General features: G+C 48.2%; 1 long non-coding RNA gene across 1 annotated transcript; it reads left to right on the top strand.

The window, feature by feature from the left end:
• Nucleotides 1–9,582: 9,582 nt before the first annotated feature.
• Nucleotides 9,583–18,114, top strand: LOC148526448 (uncharacterized). The gene is made up of 3 exons (XR_015878233.1): nucleotides 9,583–9,642; nucleotides 16,372–16,667; nucleotides 17,708–18,114. It is a non-coding gene; the product is annotated as an uncharacterized LOC148526448 (long non-coding RNA).
• Nucleotides 18,115–22,645: the final 4,531 nt, after the last annotated feature.

Below are 22,645 nucleotides of genomic sequence, written 5' to 3'. Positions count from 1 at the left end.
ATAGAGGCCAAAATCTGAAAATTCTTTCAATGTCCCAATATTTATGGACCTGACTGTATATATGTTCGATATATATATATATATATATAATTGATAGATATCGCAGAGCCTCTGTTTAGGGATGGCAACCAACAATCGATGGTTTGCAAACATCGATGGTCTGACTGAAAACAAGTGGTTTGCTATTGCTAGTGGCCATCAATGTTGCACCATCGATGGTAGCCATCAATCGATGTTTAGGAAACATCGACAGTTGTGGTCTACACAGATCTTGCCCAATCGCTAAACAATTGATGGCTTCTAACGATGGTTGAACCATCAATGGTACAGCTGTCAATGGCCATCTCTACAGTATAACATAAAAATTGCTATTTTTATGGTATACTGGGTTTTAAAAAAAATTTTTTTTTCAAATAAAATAGTGATGGATAAGTTTAAAATTATGTTCTTGACCTAATTCAATCATAAAAGAAACCGACAATTTTGGAGCTGTTTTTGGAAAAAGAATTTGTCAGTTAAGTGGTTAAGGAGGTTGCTGTATGGATAGGTAAGGTAGCGTTCTTAACTAGGCATGTCACGTGGGAATCCACAGCTGGGGGGAAATTCCCATTTAGTGCAATCAGTAGCTGGAAGAGGGTAAAAAGAAATCAAGCGTCTAGGCAGCTGAAACCTTTTACTTGCATATTCCATGTTTCACTCATTGGGGCATATTCAATAGGCTGAGAGAATAGCAAAAAACCCGCACCTGCGAGGTTTATCCTGCAGGTGCGGGTTCTTTGCTATTCTATTAGGTGCGTGGTTTTTTATTAAACACGCGTCAGAAGGTTTTTTTCCACGCACCTCCTGAGCAAGCGTGATTTTTCCTAAAATCGTTGATTTTAGATTAAATCATCGACACTTGCTCTGACACCCCCGCGGCACCCCCCCTGAGGACTAATTAAGCAATTGGAAGCATCCAATTAGCTTAATTAGTCCTTAATTACTTAACTCCAGCAGCGCTGTCTTCTTCATCCTGCGTTGGGGGCCGGCTCTTCTGCAGCAGTGGTTCGTATGTCAGTGTGTGTGGTGTATGTGTGTATGAGTGTGTGTGTGTGGATGAGTGTGTGTGTCCCGGTGTCACTGTGCCCCCGCAGTGCTAGTGTGGCCCCCCCAGAATGGGTGCTGGGAGAATTACATCTCCCAGCAGACCTTGCTCCTCCCACCAGCCCCTGAGACTCCCAGCAGCCCTCTCTCCAGTAAGAAGAGAGAGGGGAGGCCACCGGGAGCCGCGGAGACTACTGGAGACCCCTGGTAAGGTAAGTGGTGGGGTTTTTTTACAGTAAAAAATATGCGCCGCAGGGTTTTCAGAAGTGAAAACCCCGCGACCAGTATTTTTGGTATTGAATACCGCGGGTATCGGGAGCGTGCATACGCGCGTTGTTTCTAAACTGGGCGCAAGGTTTTTACCTCGCTAAACCTCGCGGCCAATTGGATATGCCCCATAAGATCAGATAGCTGATCAGAGTGAGGAAATTCTGTCAAAACTACCTTTTGTCGCTTAAAGAGCGGTTCTTTTGCCTTAGGAGTGGGTTCTAACTCTTCTATTTGAAAAATAGATTTTACAGCTCTCACAAGTGCAGGTATATTTAATTTAGAGGGGGGCTCCTTCTCTCCCAAAAGGGGGAATCAGAGTGCAGAGAGAGGTGTGCATCTTTTGCCTCCCCAGATGATAACTTAGAATCTGATAGCTTGGTAGACTGAGAAGATAACACAACTCACTTAGTAGGTTTACTAGGTAAGGGTCTCTCCTTGTGCAGCATTTATTGAAAGGTAGCCAGGAGTGTAGCGTGCAGCCATGGCACCCGGAGCATGTGTTTGCTACCGCGCCCCCACCCCCCAAGTGTGCCACGAAGGGGGCATGTCCGGCATGTATGGGCAAATTAAAGGGAAATATAAATAAACATTAGGGGCAGTATCAAACTGGGACATGGAGGGCTAGATATATTCTCACCCACTAAAGAAATTCCTCCAATTAAAAATAAGCCACACAGTAGTGCCCACAATTCACATTATGCCACACAGTAGTGACCCTTATTCACATTACACCACACAGTAATGTCTTTTATTCATGATACACCACAGCACTTCCCCTTATTCACATTATGTTACACAATAATGGCCACAATGCACGTTATGCCACACATTAGTGCCCATTAATTTGCCTTATACCACAGTTTTGCATATTTTTTCACATTATGCTACACAGTAGTCCCCACAGTTCATATTATGCCACAGTAATGTCTATATTTCACATTATGCCACAGTAGTGCCCCTTATTCACATTATGCCTAACAATAGTGCCCCTTATTTACGTTATGACCCAGTAGTGTCCCTTTTACACATGCCACAGTAGTGCCCCTTATACACATGCCATAATAGTGCTCCTACTAGTCATTCATGACTTCATTGGACTCACCGCTTAGGCTTCCCCTAGTCACGGGTGACGCGACCCAGGCTCTCAGCAGCAGTAACACCCAGCTCAGGCCTCCCCTCAGCAGCAGGGACACAGCCACCATGTTCTCTCCACCATGCAAACCGGGCCGGCTGACATCAGGGCCAGGGTGGTAGGTGGGACCCACCTCGGAGGTGGAAAAGAGGAGAAGCCAGGGGGTGATGATGGGAGGTGATCGCCTCCTCCTCCCTCTTCATTATTGCCTGTGGGTCCACCCTTCCTCCCTTCTGTTCAGTCCCAGAGCCGGATTAAGATCCCACAGGCCCTATGCAAATCTCCACCTTGGGACTATATATTAGTGTATGTATAAATGCATAAAGTGTATAAATTAGGGATGTGCACCGGTCCATTTTTGCTGGATTTGGATTTGGCTCTGATTCGTCATCCGGCTATGGATTTGGATTTCAATTTGCCAGACCTGCCGTGACTGGTTTTGGATTTGGATTTTTTACAAAAATTGCCAAAAAAAAGCTAAAATCCCATAATTTGGCCTTTTTTTTGTTCCTAGAGTATTATTAACCTCAATAACATTAATTTCCAGTCATTTACAGTCAATTTAGGCCACCTCACATCTCACAATATTGTTTTCACCATTTTTATCCAAAGGCTGCAGTGAGCTGGCTAGTTACTAAGCAACAGAGCAGCGGCACAGACACTGCAATTTAAAGCACATCTATTAAACATTGCCCAAGGAGTCACGGTGCTTATACACACAGCGGGCTATTGCCCAAAGAGTCACGGGGCTTATACACACAGCGGGATATTGCCCAAGGATTCACAGTGCTTGTACACACAGAGGGCTGCTGCCCAAGGAGTCACAGTGCTTATACCTCAGCGGGCTATTGCCCAAGGAGTCACGGTGCTTATACACACAGCGGGCTATTGCCCAAGGAGTCACGGGGCTTATACACACAGCGGGATATTGCCCAAGGAGTCACAGTGCTTGTACACACAGAGGGCTACTGCCCAAGGAGTCACAGTGCTTATACACACAGCAGGCTATTGCCCAAGGAGTCATAGGGCTTATACACACAGCGGGATATTGCCCAAGGAGACACAGTGCTTGTATACACAGAGGGCTACTGCCCAAGGAGTCACAGTACTTGTATACACAGAGGGCTATTGCCCAAGGAGTCACGGTGCTTATACACAAAGAGGGCTATTGCCAAAGGAGTGACGGTGCTTATAAACACAAATGTCTATTGCCCAAGGAGTCATGGTGCTGTACACACAGAGGGCTATTGCCCAAGGAGTCACAGTGTTTGTATAAACAGAGGGCTATTGCCCAAGGAGTCACGGTGCTTATACACACAGAGGGCTATTGCCCAAGGAGTCATGGTGCTGTACACACAGAGGGCTATTGCCAAAGGGGTCAAAGTGTTTGTATACACAGAGGGCTATTGCCCAAGGAGTCACGGTGCTTGTACACACAGCAGGCTAAGGCCCAAGGAGTCACGGTGCTTATACACACAGAGGGCTATTGCCCAAGCAGTCACAGTGCTTGTATACACAGAGGGCTATTGCCCAAGGAGTCACGGTGCTTATACACACAGAGGGCTATTGCCCAAGTAGTCACGGTACTTATACACACAGAATGCTATTGCTCAAGTCAGTGCTTATACACACAGCAGGTTACTGCCCAAGGAGTCACAGTGCTTATACACACAGCAGGCTAAGGACCTCATTCAGAGCCGCTCGCTACTGGCGGGCGCTTGCTCTGAATGTGGGTGTTGTTTTTTCTCTTTCTCCGGCCGCTCGCACAGCTTGTGCGAGCGGCCAGGAGACCATTGCGACCATCGGGCTTGCGACGAGACCCTGGGGTAGGGTCTAGCTGCTGCAAGCCTGAGTGGACTTCCTGCTCTAATACAGCAGGAAGTCCACTACTGACATCACTAGTGATGTCAGTAACCCCTCCCAACAAATGCCAGGTATTCCTAAGGGAATGCCTGCGTTTGTCCGACCACCCCCCCTACCCGCCCCAAAACAGGGTAAGCTGTCAATCAACATCGACAGCCGCCCCGTCTTGTTGCCCCGGATGCGGTGCATGCACAGGGTATTAACATCGAGCCGCTTGCGAGCGGCTCTGAATCAGGCCTTAAGACCCAAGGAGTCACAGTGCTTATACACACAGAGGGCTACTGCCCAAGGAGTCACAGTGCTTCTATACACAGAGGGCTACTGCCCAAGGAGTCACAGTGCTTGTATACACAGAGGGCTATTGCCCAAGGAGTCACAGTGCTTGTTTACACAGAGGGCTACTGCACTGCCCAAGGAGTCACTTTAATTAGCAGAGTAGCGCAGCATCAGCGTGCAGTGTGTAGCCACTAGTCTGGAGTCTGCACACATCCAACTTCCTTGCAGAGCTCTGTGTAGCGTCTGACTATCACATGAAGCTGAGTCCCGGCTGGGCGGGCCTTATATAGAGGCCTCGAAGTGGGATCCGAGTCAGGCGGGAACACCCGAGCCGCGGTTCGGGTGGACTCGGATCCCCACTGTTCAGACCGGTTCGGATTCCACAGAATCCCAACCGCTCATCCCTAGTATAAATTTATCACACAGCTCTCCCCACTCACTCAGATCTTCCCCCTTCTCACACATATCTTCTCCCCTCAAACACTCACAACGATCCCCCCTCATTCAGATCCCGGCACGGCTCTCCCCCTTACACAGCTCACCTCCCCTTACACAGCTCTACCTCTTCAATCACCCTCCCCTCCCCTCCCACACACAGCACTCCCCCCTTACTCAGATCTTCTCCTCACTTAGATCCCCCCTTCACACACATAGGGAATCACCTGCTGATGAGCTGAGCCTGAAGCACATAAAGAGATCAGTGCATCCATATGGGGGGGGCTGGTGAGTGCAGAGCCACAAGCATTGCTCTGCTCACACCATGCCCTCTGTCTGGAGGCACTGATCTCTTTATGCGTCTCAGGCTCTGCTCAGCCCTTCATCAGATGCTGACCTCCGGCACCCTGGCCAGAGCAGGCTCCTGGAGCAGGTGCTCCACTGGAACCACCCTTGCTACTCCCCTGGAGGTAGCCGCCAGACTCTGCACTGAGGTAGAAAGTATGTCTACCCATGGGGGAGGCAAAGGATTTGCAGGGAGTACCTGCTGTGGCCATCCCATAGGGGGAGCTACCACAGGGACTGCTAGGTGGTCCACAATTTTTGCCAACGCCTGTGAAAAAGAAGCCCAGGGGGGACCTGAGGAGAGGATGCAGGGGCTGATGGGCCAGGTGCCGTATAACAAGATGCACATACAGTGATTTAACTAGGGGGGTCGAGCGGGGCACGTGCCCTGGATGTCGCTGTGGCAGGCCCAGCAGAAGGGGGGCACCTTCGGTCAGGGAATCATACCCAACGCTTCGCCCCCCCACTCAATGCGCCTGGTCCAAAGAAGACTTGTCACTCTAATAATGAGCAGGCAACTGTGCCTGCTGGTGCTGACTGTAGGGGAGCTGCAGCAGAAGCGCGCAGTCACTGTTATTCCCATTAGAGCTGCCGGGTGACAGAGTGACTATTAGTTTTTTTTGCTGGGGGGGTGGACTGTCACAGGGGGGGGGAGGAGTGTGACTTTTAAAAACAATTGATGTGAGTCTGTCAGTGTGTGTGTACCTGTGTCAGTGTGTGTGTGTCAGTGTCTGTGTGTGTCAGTGTCTGTGTCAGTTTGTTTCAGTGTCTTTGTGTGTCTGTGTCAGTGTCTGTGTGTGTCTGTGTCAGTGTGTGTGTGTATCTGTGTCAGTGTATCTGTGATGGTGTGCTGAGAGACAACAAGGGGGGGAGGCGATGGTGTGGCTAAGAGACGATGCAGGGGGAGATGATGGTGTGCTAAGACGATGCTGGGGGGGCGGTGATGGTGTGGTTGAGAGATGACGCAGGGGGGAGGTGATGGTGTTGCTGAGAGATGACACAGGGGGGGAGGTGATGGTGTGGCTGAGAGATGACGCGGGGGGAGGTGATGGTATGGCTGAGATGACGCAGGGGGGAGGTGATGGTGTGGCTGACAGACAATGCAGGGGGGAGGTGATGGTGTGGCTGAGAGATGACACAGGGGGGGTGATGGTGTGGTGAGAGAAGATGCTGGGGGTTAGGTGATGGTGTGGCTGAGAGACGACACAGGGGGGAGGTGATGGTGTGCTGAGAGACGACTCGGGGGGGAGGAGATAGTGTGGCTGAGGGACAACGCAGAGGGGAGATAATGGTGTGCTGAGAGATGATGTAGGGGGAGATTGTGTGCGGAGAGATGCAGGGTGAATGAATCTGGTTAAACCGCTGTTGTATGATGATGACCTTGTTAATATTCCTACACAAACAGGCATCTTCCTGATGATGCGACCTACATGAATAGTGAATACCGACTGAAGACGCCATCTTCCCAGGGAGGATACATTTCCTCAGAGGTTCCACATTGTGAGAAACTTCCATATAGGTAAAGTGCATATGGAATGGAAAGAAATGTTCCCAGAGTGACAAGAAATGGGTGGCGTGTCATGCTGGCACACCCTATTTTCAGTGGCTAGGTCCCTTCAGTATGTAACCACGCCCATTTTGTGTTTGTGTGTGTGTGTGTGTGGGGGGGGGCTGTTCTTCAACTCGCCCTGGGCTCTAAAGACCCTAGTTATGCCACTGTGCACATAGACCATCTTGAATGAGATCCTCTGAAGCTAAGCCTGCTAAACAGGACTTGCAAGAGACCAGAGTGGGAGCAGCAGGCAGCTTGTTATTCCTACCTTTGCTAGACATAGCTGCAAGGATAATACAGCACACAATCTGGCACAGTGTAGTTCGCAACACAGATATACTGTATGTGATAACCCTCACAAATATAGGTAGATGTGAGGTACAGTGAACACACTATACCTTAGTATTCCAGGGTTATTTTGAAAGAAAGAGAAAGGTATAAGCTGACAGTTAAGAAAAGTAACAGACAGCAGTGCATGCAAGCTAACTGCAGTTGGCACTAAATTCAACTACACAGACCGCAGTGGCTGGTAAGAAATAGAGCTGTATAACCTGGCTCCTGGGAGAGGTATACAGGGAGACCAGACCCAGCGTTCCCAGAGACCTGAGGCTATTGCAGAAAATGGCTGCCGTGAGTCTACGAGGGGGCAGAGGGTGAGGGAGGAGCAGCTCAGGGGCGGCAAGACCGCAGTGGAATGGTGTCCTGAGCTGGGGGAGGGGCATCAGAGGACCCTCTCCCCTATACTGACATCAACCACCTGATCCCTGGCCTTAGCTGTCCCCTGCGCCAGTATATGTTATGCCCTGGGGAAAAAATTAAAGTAAAAAAGTAAAAATAAATCATAAAATAAAACTTAGGTTGCTTAATAGCAGCCCCACTGTTCTAACGGTGATCCAACTCCTGCCAGACACCAACGAAACTGAGTTGCCTTCAGGCTGTGGGCAGGGTATAGGGAGAAGGACCGGAGCACCCTGGGATAGAAAAAAAACGTTGCTGTTGGTGTTCGGTCCTCTAAGTACCTCCTACACCCCATTGTCTCACTGTGGAGCCCTATGGTCCCTGAAGAAGAAATTATGTTTTTGTTGACTATAACTAGCATCCATTCAGAGAACTTTGCAACCCGGACAGTTTTTGACAGTTTCTTTTTTTCCCTATTATAGGCCCTAGGTAAAAATATGGCATACTCACATATACCGGCCCACTTCAACCACCAACCACCAGTTTTGTCTCCCAATCACGTCAAATTCGGAGAACAGGCATGGATTTAACACCACAGAATATGAATGAGGAGGAGTGCATTTGTTTAGCATAGTCCAAAACAGATTTAAAAATGATAATGAAATTTTTAGCTATGAAAATAAGGGGATTAAAAAGACCAGTGAATCTAAAATACAAATCGGGTTTTGTAAAAGAGCTACTAGTAGTAACATTAAGTAATTCATATGTACATGATTCAGTAGCATATAACAACAGATATTTGAGATAACAATGTGATTTTCAAGGGAGATACTTTCCAAAATAGCTCAGTTATTCCATTGACAGGAAGCTGTAGTCAGCCTCTCAGCTGGAATTGGCTGATAATATAGAACAACACAATATGTTATACTATGCAATTTAACAAATATTCTGGGGTCTATGTACTTGGAGAGAAATAAAGTGGACGGAGTTAAAGTACCAACCAATCAGCTCCTGTCACTTTACAGGCTGCAAGGCAAATATACTAAGCTCTGGAGTGATAAACTGCCAACCAATCAGCTCCTAACTGTCATTTTTCAAAACACAGCCTGTAACATGACAGTTGGTAGTTTACCACTCTCCAATTTATCACTTTCCAGAGCTTAGTACATCTCCTGTGTTTGAAAAATGACAATTATACTGGGTACACATTGGCAGATATAGCATGTGTGCGTCGGGCATTGTGTGCCAGCGATATGTCTGTGAACGATGTCGTTCACAGACATATCGCGTCTGCTGTGCAGCCGATGCCCAATATATCTGCAGATATATTGGTGCATTGTGATGTGTGTACGGGTGGTCAGCTGACCGCCCGTACACTTACTGCACGGGCCAGCGGTGATGGACAGCTTAACTGGGAGGGCGTAAGTAAATGCCCACCCAGTTGTGATGTCAGTCACAACGAATTAGGCAGTCTGTATGCAGAACATAAGTTCTGCACACACTGCAAATATATCTGCAGATCAGTCAATCTGCAGATATATCGGTCAGGTGTGTACTCACCTTTAGGAGCTGATTGAGTGGTATTTTATGTCTATCCACTTTATCTCTCCAAGGCTTAGTAAACAGACCCCTACAATGAGGGATATCTCAATGTATACCTGCAAATGATATTAGTAGTTCTTTTATGTAAGGCTTCTTCTGAATAAGGTTTTGTGTTCCATCAACGTGAATTTCCATGCAGTCCATTGACCATCAGCTCTGAGAGCAGATGCTTGGCACCGCCCTCCTCTGTAGGGAAACACGCTAGATTTTTTTCACTCTACTTTGTTTAAGCGGTAACTGGGAGGCTTGCTCATCCACCCACCAGCTGTTGCTAAGTGTCAAGCCTTCCGATGAACAAATGGGCATTCCTGGATATCTATCTTGTAAACAACCTAAAAAGAGACATCTTGTGGTAGTGTCTTTGGAGTGTCATGGGCGTGTAGTCAGACTGCCGTGCTAGTTTCAGGTGTGTATTGAGAAAGGATATATCTTTCTGATTAATCATTTGCACCCAGCATGGGGCTGGTGCTAGTGCAGATAGTATATGCCAGATACTAGTAATGAGTGTTGTAGCTGTGGACTTAAAAACACTGGGCGGTGTGACTGTATGCATGAAGTGAAACAGACAGTGGCATAACTACGGCTCTCGCAGCCCACGCGGTGGCTTGGGGGCGCCGGGGACCATTGCTCTGCCACTGCAACTGTGAACGCTGGCCTCTGAAGTGATCAGAGGCTAAGGAAGCCTCTGATCGCTTCAGAGGCCAGCGTTCCCAGTCATGCAGTGCACAGGTGACGTCATGCACGGCTGCGCCTGCTGGATCAAGTTACATGCAGTCAGCCCGGACGACAAGTCAGGTAAGTATGGGGGGGCACTACTTTAAGGGGCACAACTACAGGAGGCACAGCATATGGGCACAACTACAGGGGGCATGGCATATGGGCTCAACTACAGGGGGCATGGCATATGGGCTCAACTACAGGGGGCATGGCATATGGGCACAACTACAGGGGACACGGCATATGGGCTCAACTACAGGGGACATGGCATATTGCCTCAACTACAGAGGGCATGACATATGGGCACAACTACAGGGGGCATGGCATATGGGCACAACTACAGGGGGCACTGCATATGGGCTCAACTACAGGGGGCATGGCATATGGGCAAAACTACAGGGGGCATGGCATATGGGCACAACTACAGGGGGCATGTATACACCTTTGGGGATGTTGGCCACGACGAACGACAGCAGTCGGCAGCATGGCATCGTTAACGAAATCCCCAGATTGAGCTGCATATTCAGCCAACAGGGGAAATCGTTATCGTCCCTCTGGAGCGCGCATCGTCGATCGTTCAGTGCATACACACAAAATTTTGAAGGGGCCACCCCATAGCTTCCCAGCACTCCCCCGGAGTATGTACTTACTGCCGCCTATCATATTTAATACAAGCAAAAACCTACTTGAAATTGAATGACATAAATATAGCTGATTACACCACAAAGAATTAACTAACAAACCATCCCCTTCCAAGCACTCACCGCCCCAATCCCTGCCCCCACTGCCCCCCTACCACGTTCACCGGCTGGGGGTGATACAGGGCTGGATAGCGGCTGCTCCGCTCCTGGCTGTGTGATCTATTCAGTGAGAGCTAAGCTGCCCTGAGGTGAGGACCACGTGTGGCCTGCGGGGACAGGCAGGCGGTGCTGGGCTCAGTGAAAAGTCAGTGGGCTGCAGTGCTGGGCGCTGGCACATGAAGGGAAAGAGAGACGGCTGGTAGAGAAAGATATGGGGTGGTAGGGATAAGACAGGAGAAGAGGGAGCGAGATGGCAAGAGGGCAGAAGAGAGGAGGGGGGAGGGAAAGCCTGACAATGCTGGGCACAAGCTGGTGCCCACTGCCCTGGCAAGTGAAAGGTCCTCAAAACTAGTATCGTAATATTTGCTAACAAGGTGCTTATATGGTAGAAAATAATATGCTAAACATATAACATTAGGCTGTTTGGTGTTCCCTACAGTTTTGTCCTACACAATTGGATTAGCATTCACCTTTGTAAATTGCAATAAGTCATTCCATTATCAAATTCTCATGCAACTAGATGCATATCATACTGCTTTAATCTGTAGCTACCTCAAACTTTACATGGTGGTTTCTTTATATCTCTGGTTGATATCATATAATATTTGAGTGTGCATTAAAACTTGCTCCCTAAGACCAGGGCCGGATTAACGGGGGGCGACAGGGGCGATCGTCCCTGGGCCCCCACACGTTAAAGGCCCCCACACCCATCGGGGTTAAAGTGGACCGGAGGAGGCGGAACCAGTTCCGCCTCCTCCGGCCAACCTAACCCCAGCGCCGCAGGGAGGCTCCTTTTACCAGGCGCCCGCTGTAAACAGCGGGCGCCCGGCTCCCTCCCCCCCCGCAGCGGCAGCCGGAGTCGGAGGCTTGAGCTCACATGAGCTCCAGCTTCCGGCTCACGCAGAGCACTATGGCAGAGACGTCATGACGTCTCTGCCATAGTGTGGAGGAGCAGCCGAGCGGACTGCAGCGGACGCGGGGCTAAGGTTCAGGTAAGTATGAGCTTTATTTATTTATTTTTTTAGTGCAAGCGGCCTACTGGGGGCATTACTGGCCGGGGTGCATTACTAAAGGGGACATTACTCGGGGGGGAGCATTACTCGGGGGGGAGCATTACTCGGGGAGGGAGCATTACTCGGGGAGGGGGGAGACATTACTACTGGGGGCATTACTGGCGGGGGGCATTATTCAGGGGGGAGTATTACTACTGGGGCATTACTCGGGGAGGGGGGAGGCATTACTACTGGGGGCATTATTCAGCGGGGAGCATTACTACTGGGGCATTACTCAGGGAGGGGGGAGGCATTACTACTGGGGGCATTACTACTGGGGGCATTACTGGGGGGGGAATTACTACTGGGAACATTACTCGGGGGGGAAGCATTACTGCTGGGGGCATTAATCAGGGGGCATCTCTATTGGGGGCTCTACTAGAGAGGGAGCATTAGTATTGGGGCACTAATAGAGGGGCATTACTACTGGGGGCATTTCTACAGAGGGCTCTACTAAAGGGGGAATAACTACTGGGGGCATTACTATTGGGGGCACAACTACATGGGTATTTCTACTGGGGGATTTATACAGGGGGCATTTCTACTAAGGCATTACTATTGGGCACACGCCCAATTACTACTGGGGGGCATTACTATTTGGGGCACAACTACAGGGGTATTACTACTGGGGGCATTTTTACAGAGGGCATTACTACAGGGGGCACTACTAATGGGAGTGCTGCATAGGGGGCACTGCATAAGGGGCACTACTACTGGGTGCACTGCATACGGGGAACTACCACTGTGGGCACTGACACTACTGGGGGATCTGCATAAGGTCCCAATTGCGCATACCCCCAGTTTGTCACATTTAATAGGGGCCCCCACATGTTTGTTGCCCAGGGGCCCCCACAGACCTTAATCCGGCCCTGCCTAAGACATTTTAAACATCATCACCTGAGAGGGAGGGGGGCTCCAAATTACTGTCTTGTGCTTTTGACATGCTGCTTTATGTCGCTGATAGCACTTTTACACACATCCACAGTGCGCTTCAGCGTCGCTGAGCAGTTGACCCCCTCCAATATCTTCTGCCACATCAAGGAATTCTTGTGACCACTTGTTCTGGGGGAGATGCAGTCAGGAAGCCAGCGGTCGAAAGACTAGGGGAAGGAGGGGTTAGCATCAGACGGGGTGTCTGACGGGGGGAGGTTAGGGTTAGGCACCCCCCAGGATGGTTAGGTTTAGGGTGCGGAGAGAGGGGGTTAGGTTTAGGTACCCTGGGGGAGATTAGGCTTAGGCACTAGGGGGGGAGTTTACGGTTAGGCACCACTAAGGGAGGGTTAGGGGGGAAGAGAGGGGTAGGGATAGGGTTAATACTTACCCTGTCGGGATCTCCATCTGCTGGCCTTCCGGCGTCGTTATTTCATTCGATTCTGTTCTGAAACAAATGGTCGTAATGCCTCATGACCCCATTGTTGAGGGCCACATTTTCTTCAAATGCAAACTGCACATTGCGGCCACTCTTCGTCTTGGATCCCTATGTGCGTAGGCACTCGTTTGTGAGCGGCTGTTTCTGACTCTGGTGCCATCCGGAATTTCCAACATTACCCTTCCAGGGACAGCAGTAAGGTAACCCAATTGAGGGATTTCATTGGTGAAGTATTATATATTAGCTGACCGGGACGCCGGTATCAGCTGATTAAAATATTTTTTGCCTCAAGAGTATAATTTCTTTAAGCACCTAGGAGTCTGTGGATTGATTCTATGCATCAATAGAGGTGCCCTAATACCATGAGACTATTCTGAGGTCACCATTTTCCGGTGTCTGCTACTCTGAACTGCTATATGTTACTAATATCATCTAATCCATACTAACCCGCTGCCGGGGTCTGCTATCATACTCACTGATTACTAGCACTTGTGCCAATTATGGAAATTTGCCCATGATCTCTACTTGTCTTATTGTGCGACCTTAACAATTTTCCACTGGAAGCATGCTATATATTCCTATTTTTATATCAACAATTTTTTTATTGTATTGCTGCTTGGTCCTATTTAAACATTTATCTGTGTGCACACTAGATTCTTGATTGTAGACTTCACTGAGCTCAATGTCTATCCTGTAGGAGAGTTGTTGTTGTTGCCTTCTATCATAGTATTTATTAATTTAATTTATGTATCTGTTTTAATTATTCCTATTAAACATATAATTGTATCATTGCCGCAGCGCTCCCCTTTTTCTTTGCTTATAACTCTTCTTCTTGCCCTGACCACTGAGCCTAAATCCTGTTCCTCCTCCAAGTCTGACTCCAGCAAAGGCTGTTGCACAGAAACCTCCTCCACGTAAGATTCCATCTTCCCTGTCCTCCTGAACACTGATAAATAACAGAAAATAAAAAAGCCTCCAACACCACTTCACACACACACACGTCACACACATACATACACACCTCACACACACACACATACACACCTCACACACACATACACACCTCACACACACACACACACACACACACACACACACACACACACACACATACACACCTCACACACACACACACACACACACACACACACACACACACACACACACACACACACACACACACACACACACACACACACACACACACACACACACACATACCACAGACTTTCACAAATAATTACAAGACAAAAAACAAATAAAATACTGGACAAAAAAAAGTCAGACTTTAAAAACTAAACAGACTACAGAAAAACACAAGACAACTTACACAACCAACCATGCTACAAACGATTAGAATTTCTGGCCAATACTCTCCACTCCAAGCACTATGTACACTCCAACCAAACCAATGCATGTGTTCTTGGGGGTTCGTGGACATATTTATACCACCATGGTGACGCCTCTGCAGCATGTGCAAATTCTGACCAATCGGATTATGTTTGCAATTTCTTCTGCTGTGCTCCGATTTCATATTCGAATTTGGAGGGTGCAAATTCCATTGTATCACACATTTGTGAATTTAGTTGCAAAAAACACCCAAATTGACTGATTTCACACACTCCATAACATGACTAGTTACACCATCGAATGACAAGCAAGCATGATTCTTTGTAAATGTGTGTTTGCGTCGAAAAACGTTTTGGCGATAAGGTGTGAGAATGGATCGCATCCCAACACGATTCTTATCAAATTTCCCCCTTAGAGTACTCTCTTTACTTAAGTTTGTAACTGATGACTGGGACTGGTGGCATTTTTTACATCTTCGTTTCGTCAAATAAAACCTCTTTTTCTGCTAATGCTGTAGATCAGATTCTGTCAACCTCATCTATGACATTGTAAAAAGCAGCCTTAAAAAACTTGTTGCTCTGAATCTACTGTGGAACTATAAGTCATAGCGTGCCGTGCTAGCCATGCAAAAAAAATTGTAGCATACTTGCTTACATAACCGGAGAGGAGACACAGGTGGGCAGTAATGGGGATGGGGCCGGTCCATTCACGTTATTATGCCCAGCCCTTGATGGCAAAATCCTGTGAAATGTGCATTTTTAAATAGGGGTGGGGCCAAATGAGGAAATTATCATAAAATTGCTTCATTAGGGCCCTCCCCCTCATCACGGATTCACGGATGCCCAGTAAGATTCTTCCCACAATGTAGGCAGGATGTGGGAGGAGTGCCTACTCTTCCGAGGGTGCGGGGTCCCACCCGAAAATAGTATTCAAGCATGATTTGTAGTAGGAAAAAAACTGCAGAAGAGGAGACCCCCATTCCCTACTGATGCCACTGAAACCAAATATAGCAGGGAGAGTATGTATATGGGGCAGGATTTTGTTGGCAGGGGTGAAGAACTGAACAATAATGGACAGATCAGGCCCAGCTCAGTCTTCCACTGAACTACAGTGACAGACAGTGACTGTAGTTCAGTTCTGCACTGCACTGACCTCTCCAATCCGTATGCAGTCAAGCCCATCAGAGTAGGCAGGCCACGGAGCAGGTGGGAGCAGCACAGAGGCCGGCGGGGAGCACTCTGTAGGCACCCATTGGGATTTATGTACTCTGACTGTCCGGGATTTCCAAGCTTCTGCTTTCTCCCACAGTGCATTGAGTCGCCAACTCCCTGGGAACCCATTCTGCACATGCACATGGAGTCCTCCCTTGGTACCCGTTCTGCGCATGCGCCAGTTGTGTCTATCTTTAAGGTGCCTACACACTAGACGATGTGCTCATGATGCGATATTGTGAGCGATTTCCCTTGATCTCTCCCCGGCAGCTCCCCGGCACTCTAGGACACGATATGGTGCTAAAAAGTGCCCAATCTGACCAACAATCTATCATTCATCATTAATGATCTCCAAATCGTTAGATGGTGCACGATATATCGTTAGCTTGCCAAACACCTGACACTGATCTTCAAGATTTCAGCAAAATGTAAATAATGGGCAGGCCTAACTAGGGGGTATATAAAGCAGGCGCCATTTTAGCTCTGTGCACTTCTGCTCTGTGACTAGTGAGGTTTGGTTTATACCTGTTGAACGATGTACATTGCTATTTTGCTCTGCTTTGTTTTGCCTGGCTTAAGTGTGTTTTTGCTGCATTCTATTCTGTACTCTGTGGTGATGGATCCCTATTGCTATAGAGTTCTGCTACCCTATGCTGGGGCTAAGGTGGAAAAGGAGAGGGCCCAGCAAAGGAGGAGAGCATGCTGGACGAAGGAGTGGCTGCTGCAGAGGGATACTCGCTCTCACATGTCGCTGCTGATGTAGATTCGGGAAAACAATCTGGACGACTACCGCAACTTCCTGCGCATGCATGATGCCACCTTCCAGGAGTTGCTGCGTCTGGTGACCCCCTATATCCAGAGGCAGGATACTAAACTGCGGAGGGCCATCCTTTAAGGCTATTGTCAAAGTTCCACAGTACCAGTTTTGCAAGGTAAGTAAAAACACAGCACACATTTATTTATTTAGAAAGAAAAAAAGAAAAAAGTTGTTTTGTGAAAATGTGGAAAACAATGTAAAATTTGAAGCCAACATGGCAGCGTGTAATAAAACTTCTTCATGACAACACTATAAAACTGGCATTCCAAACATGGAAAAAACAACTGAAAATGCTTTTTTTTTTTTTTATATACTGTATATGCATTTATAATGTAAAAGGCAATTATCAACAAGTTTTATCAGTCCCGATAGCTATGCTGCTCTATGATATATGGTGAGTCAGACGCCGGATTTAATCGGCCAGGAGACACATGGCGCAAGTACAGATTGAGGCCCCGGCTTCCAACAATCTGTCCATATGCCATGTGTTTAGTGACTATGTCCAATCAGCGTCATCACCACCATATACCATAGAGTAGCTATTGGAAAAGATAAAACTTGTTGATAATTGTAAAAACACATCAAATAAAATTGTTAAAGGTTGTGAACCCCAAAAATCTCCTCCTCAGACTCCAAAAGGGCACTATATATTGCCAGGCTTGAGGTAGACGGGTTAGTGGGTGGCGGAGTAGGCTTTGACTGAGTTGGAGGCGGGAGGGGTAGGTGGGTAGGGATGAGGGTCAGCGATATATGTGGCTGGTTACAAATTATTTCTGAGCCCCCTGATGACTAAATCATACAGCAGACGCTGAAATTCAAGCTGCATGTCCAGCCTCATCTGCCTCATGGAGCTATTTATGTGGGAAGTTAGGTGATCAAATTGGTAGGGGGGCATTCTTAAGACCTCTTCAGCCTACCTCAAGAAGTCGTCAGCATGCTGCGTGGTCTGTGGCTGTTTTCCTCCCTGCCAATGCCTTCTGTTTTGTGTAGCTGTTGGTGGTGGGCATGGAGGTAGTGATACCTCCCCGTCACTTTCCCCGATGAGGCTCAAATCAGGGGTCCCTGCCAACTCCAGCTCATGGGTGGAAGTCTGTTGGAAAAAAAATAAACCAAAAATTAGTGCTCATGTTTTAACTAATATTTATTTTTTTCTAGTTTCCTACAACCGTAGATAAGTGGAGAACCATCGCTGAAGAACTTGAACGGGGTTGGAATTTCCCTAACTGCGGGGGAGCCGTCGATGGGAAACATATCTTCATCACCGAACCTGCCAACAGCGGATCCTACTATTATAATTATAAGGGTTACTTCAGTATCGTTCTAATGGTGGTGGTGAAGGTCAACTATGAGTTTGTCTTTGTAGATGTTGGCAAGAATGGCCATGCTTCGGATGGTGGGTCGTTCAAACAGACCACATTCTACCGGTGGCTCATCTCCAAGACCCTCAACTTGCCTACAGGGGAGGAGACCAAGCACGGCCTAAACTTTGTCTTTGTGGCTGACGAGGTTTTGCATTACACATGAATATCATGAAGCCATATGTGCAAATGGACCTCACCAAAGAGAAGCGGATCTACAATACATCGTATTGTGGAAAATGTTTTTGGAATTCTCAGTAGCCGCTTACACATTTTCCATACCTCAATAAACCTGCACGTGACAAAATTGACTGGGTTGTCTTGGCGTGCTGTGTGCTGCATAACTTTCTACTAGAGATGAGCGGTTCGGATTCTGTGGAATCCAAACCGCTCCAAACATAGGGGATCCGAGTCCACCCGAACCCTGTTCGGGTGTTCCCCGCCTGACTCGGATCCCCGTTCGGGGCCGAACGGCAGCCGCCTGATGTCGGATTCTCGCTAGAGAATCCAACATCAGGGCTCCTCGAGTGTAGGGCAGATCGCTGTGATAGCGGTCTGCCCTACACAAAAGTAACACGCAGCCGCCAGCGGCAGCTGTGTGTTTGTTACAGCAGCCAATGAGAGTCACACAGACTCATTGGCTGCTGCACAGAGGGAGACGGCTGGAGCTCACTCAGGAGCTCCGTCTTCCGGCTCCCTCCTCGTCGCGTGGCAGCAGAGCGGATGGCGGCTGGAGCGGGGATACAGGTAAGTTTTTTTTTATGTGTGTATGGGGGCCTGCTAGTAGGGGGGCCTACTACTGGGGGGGGCATACTACTGGGGGCCTGCTAATGGGGAGCATATTACTGGGGGGGGCCTGCTAATGGGGGGCCCTGCTACTGGGGGGGCCTACTACTGGGGGGGGCATACTACTGGGGGCCTGCTAATGGGGAGCATATTACTGGGGGGGGCCTGCTAATGGGGGGCACACTACTGGGGGGCCTGCTTATGGGGGCATACTACTGGGGGGCATACTACTGGGGGGCCTGCTAATGGGGGGCATACTACTGGGGGGCATACTACTGGGGGCCTGCTAATGGGGGACATACTACTGGGGGGGCATACTACTGGGGGGCATACTACTGGGGGTGCATACTACTGGGGGGCATACTACTGGGGGCATACTACTGGGGGCCTGCTAATGGGGGGGGGCTGCTAATGGGGGGCATACTACTGGGGGGGCCTGCTTATGGGGGCATACTACTGGGGGCATACTACTGGGGGGCATACTACTAGGGGCCTGCTAATGGGGGGCATACTACTGGGGGGCATACTACTAGGGGCCTGCTAATGGGGGGCATACTACTGGGGGGGCCTGCTAATGGGGGCATACTACTGGGGGCCTGCTAATGGGGGGCATACTACTGGGGGGGCATACTACTGGGGGCTTGCTAATGGGGGGCACACTACTGGGTAGGGCATACTACTGGGGGCCTGCTAATGGGGGGCATACTACTGGGGGGGGCATACTACTGGGGGGGGCATACTACTACTGCATATGGGGCCCTACTACTAAGGGGACTGCATAGGGGGCACCACTACTGGGGGCATTGTGTAAGGGACCTGCTGGGGGCATTGTGTAAGGGACACTATTGCTGTGGGCATTGTATAAGTGGCACTACTACTGTGGGCATTGTATAAGGGGCATTACTACTGTGGGCTTTGTGTATAAGGGTCATTACTGCGGGCATTGTGTAAAAGGGTCACTACTGTCGGCATTGTGTAAAAGGGTCACTACTGTGTGTCGTAACATAAATAAGAGACACTACTTTATGGTGTAATGTGAATCAGGGGCACTATGTGCGGTGTAATGTGAACAAGTTTGTGCACTGTGACTCCTTGGGCCGTAGCCCACTTTGTAAGCAAGTACTGTGATTCTGCTGGCCGTACCCCACTGGGTGGGTGCACTACTTTTCATTTCTGCCACTGCTGTGTGGCAATGTGTCATAGATGTGCTTTATACTGTGGTGTCTGTGTCATTGTGCCGCTGCTTTGTCGCTTAGTAACCAGTCAGCTCACTGCAACCTTTGGCCAATAATGTTGAAAACAATATTATAAGCTGTGAGGAGTTCTAAATTGACTGGAAATTAATGTTATTGAGGTTAATAATACTCTAGGGAGAAAAAAAAGACCAATTTATTTGATTTTAGCTTTTTTGTAAATTTTTATAAACAAATCCAAATCCAAAGCCAGTCACCGCAGTTTGGCAAATCCAAATCCGGACTACGAATTAGAACCAAATTCAAATCCGGCAAAAATGGTCCGGCGCACATCCCTACTTTCTAAGACACAAAACAAGCCAACAAAGGGCATCTGGCACAGCTATGCCAGACAATCCTGAGCACCCTGAGGAGATTGGCCAGTTGTCATCTGTGGTCACACCTGGACTGCAAAACACAGGGACTGCCCGGGAAAAACAAGTGAGGGAGGAATACATGGACTATTTTAATGGACCAGGGGGCAGTACCATGGCAGAAGGACTGTCTCAGATTAAAAAAAATGGAGCAGACATTTGGGGAAAGGAAGGAAAGTAATGTAAAGAAAAACCAATAACAAACATGGTGTGTATGCACTGTGTCTCTACTTACCAAACCTTCCTCGGACGCCACGCTCGCAACTTTGGCCGCCTCCTCTCCTCCCTCTCGCACCCCTATCAGGACAACTGACCCTCGCTGAGGAGAAAGGAGATCAAATTGTAATACCACAAGGTTGGGTGGTACACTTCATCAGCGAAGACTCCAGATCTTTTGGACTCTTCCACCTGCTACCTCTCTTGAACAAAAACTGGCCTGAGATTCTGGATTATATTCCTCACCCATTTAACAGTTGCTTCACTGTAGTATTGCCTGCTATATTGGACCAACTCCTCCAATGCCAATAATTTTTTGGGGACTTGTTGGCATAGTCACGACAGGTGACCATCTAGAGACATTCCTTGGCTTGCAAAAGCTCTAGAAAGCCATTAATAAAATTGCAACCCTTATAAAAAGACATTTCTATGGGAAAAAATAAATAAAAATTAAATGGACATTTGTCAAACCAATTTTTATTGTTTTTTTATACAGTTTTTTTTATTTTTAGGATTCTTAATGTTGCCATGCGTTGTTGTTTTTAATGTTGTTTATATTATAGTGTTTTTAATGTTGTTTTAAGTTATGCTGTTTTAATGTTACAGCATAACTTAACCCTCTGTGTATACAAGCACTGTGACTCCTTGGGCAATAGCCCTCTGGGTGTATAAGCACCATGACTCCTTGGGCAATAGCCCTCTGTGTGTATAAGCACCGTGACTCCTTGGGCAGTAGCCCTCTGTGTATACAAGCACTGTGACTCCTTGGGCAATAGCCCTCTGTGTGTATAAGCACCGTGACTCCTTGGGCAATACCCCTCTGTGTGTTCAAGCACTGTGACTCCTTGGGCAATAGCCCTCTGTGTATACAAGCACTGTGACTCCTTGGGCAATATCCCTCTGTGTGTATAAGTACCGTGACTCCTTGGGCAATATCCCTCTGTGTGTATAAGCACCGTGACTCCTTGTGCAATATCCCTCTGTGTGTATAAGCACCGTGACTCCTTGGGCAATATCCCTCTGTGTGTATAAGCACTGTGACTCCTTGGGCAATATCCCTCTGTGTGTATAAGCACCGTGACTCCTTGGGCAATACCCCTCTGTGTGTACAAGCACCGTGACTCCTTGGGCAATAGCCCTCTGTGTGTATAAGCACCGTGACTCCTTGGGCAATAGCCCTCTGTGTGTATAAGCACCGTGACTCCTTGGGCAGTAGCCCTCTGTGTATACAAGCACCGTGACTCCTTGGGCAATATCCCTCTGTGTGTATAAGCACCGTGGCTCCTTAGGCAATAGCCATTTGTGTGTATAAGCACTGTGACTCCTTGGGCAGTAGCCCTCTGTGTGTATAAGCACCGTGACTCCTTGGGCAGTAGCCCTCTGTGTGTACAAGCACCGTGACTCCTTGGGCAATATCCCTCTGTGTGTATAAGCACCATGGCTCCTTAAGCAATAGCCATTTGTGTGTATAAGCACTGTGACTCCTTGTGCAGTAGCCCTCTGTGTGTATAAGCACTGTGGCTCCTTAGGCAATAGCCCTTTGTGTGTACAAGCACCGTGACTCCTTGGGCAGTAGCCTTCTGTGGGCAGTGAGTTTCAATGCTTCATAGATGTGCTTTAAACTGCGGTGTCTGTGCCGCTACTCTGTCGCTTAGTAACCAGCCAGATCACTGCAGCCTTTGGATAATAATGGTGAAAACAATATTGTGAGCTGTGAGGTAGCCTAAATTGACTGTAAATGACTGGAAATTAATGTTATTAAGGTTAATAATACTCTAGGAACAAAAAAAAGCCCAAATTATGTGATTTTTGCTTTTTTTGGCAATTTTTGTAAAAAATCCAAATTCAGTCATGGCAGGTTTGGCAAATCCAAATCTGGACGACGAATCAGAGCCAAATCCAGCAAAAATGGTTCGGCACACATCCCTAATTTATACACTGTATGCATTTATAAATACACTAATATGTAGCCCCTGGATGGAAATTTGCATAGGGCCTGTGGGACCTTAATCCGGCTCTGGGACTGAACAAAGGGGAGGAAGGGTGGACCCACAGGCAATAATGAAGATCGTGGAGGAGGCGGTCACCTCCCATCATCACCCCCTGGCTTCTCCTCTTTTCCACCTC

Source organism: Taudactylus pleione, unplaced genomic scaffold, assembly GCF_031769625.1.
Source record: "Taudactylus pleione unplaced genomic scaffold, aTauple2 ptg000095l, whole genome shotgun sequence".
NCBI lineage: Eukaryota > Metazoa > Chordata > Amphibia > Anura > Myobatrachidae > Taudactylus > Taudactylus pleione.
The sequence above is the reverse complement of the archived record's forward strand: the minus strand, read 5'-3'. Positions and strand labels throughout refer to the sequence as shown.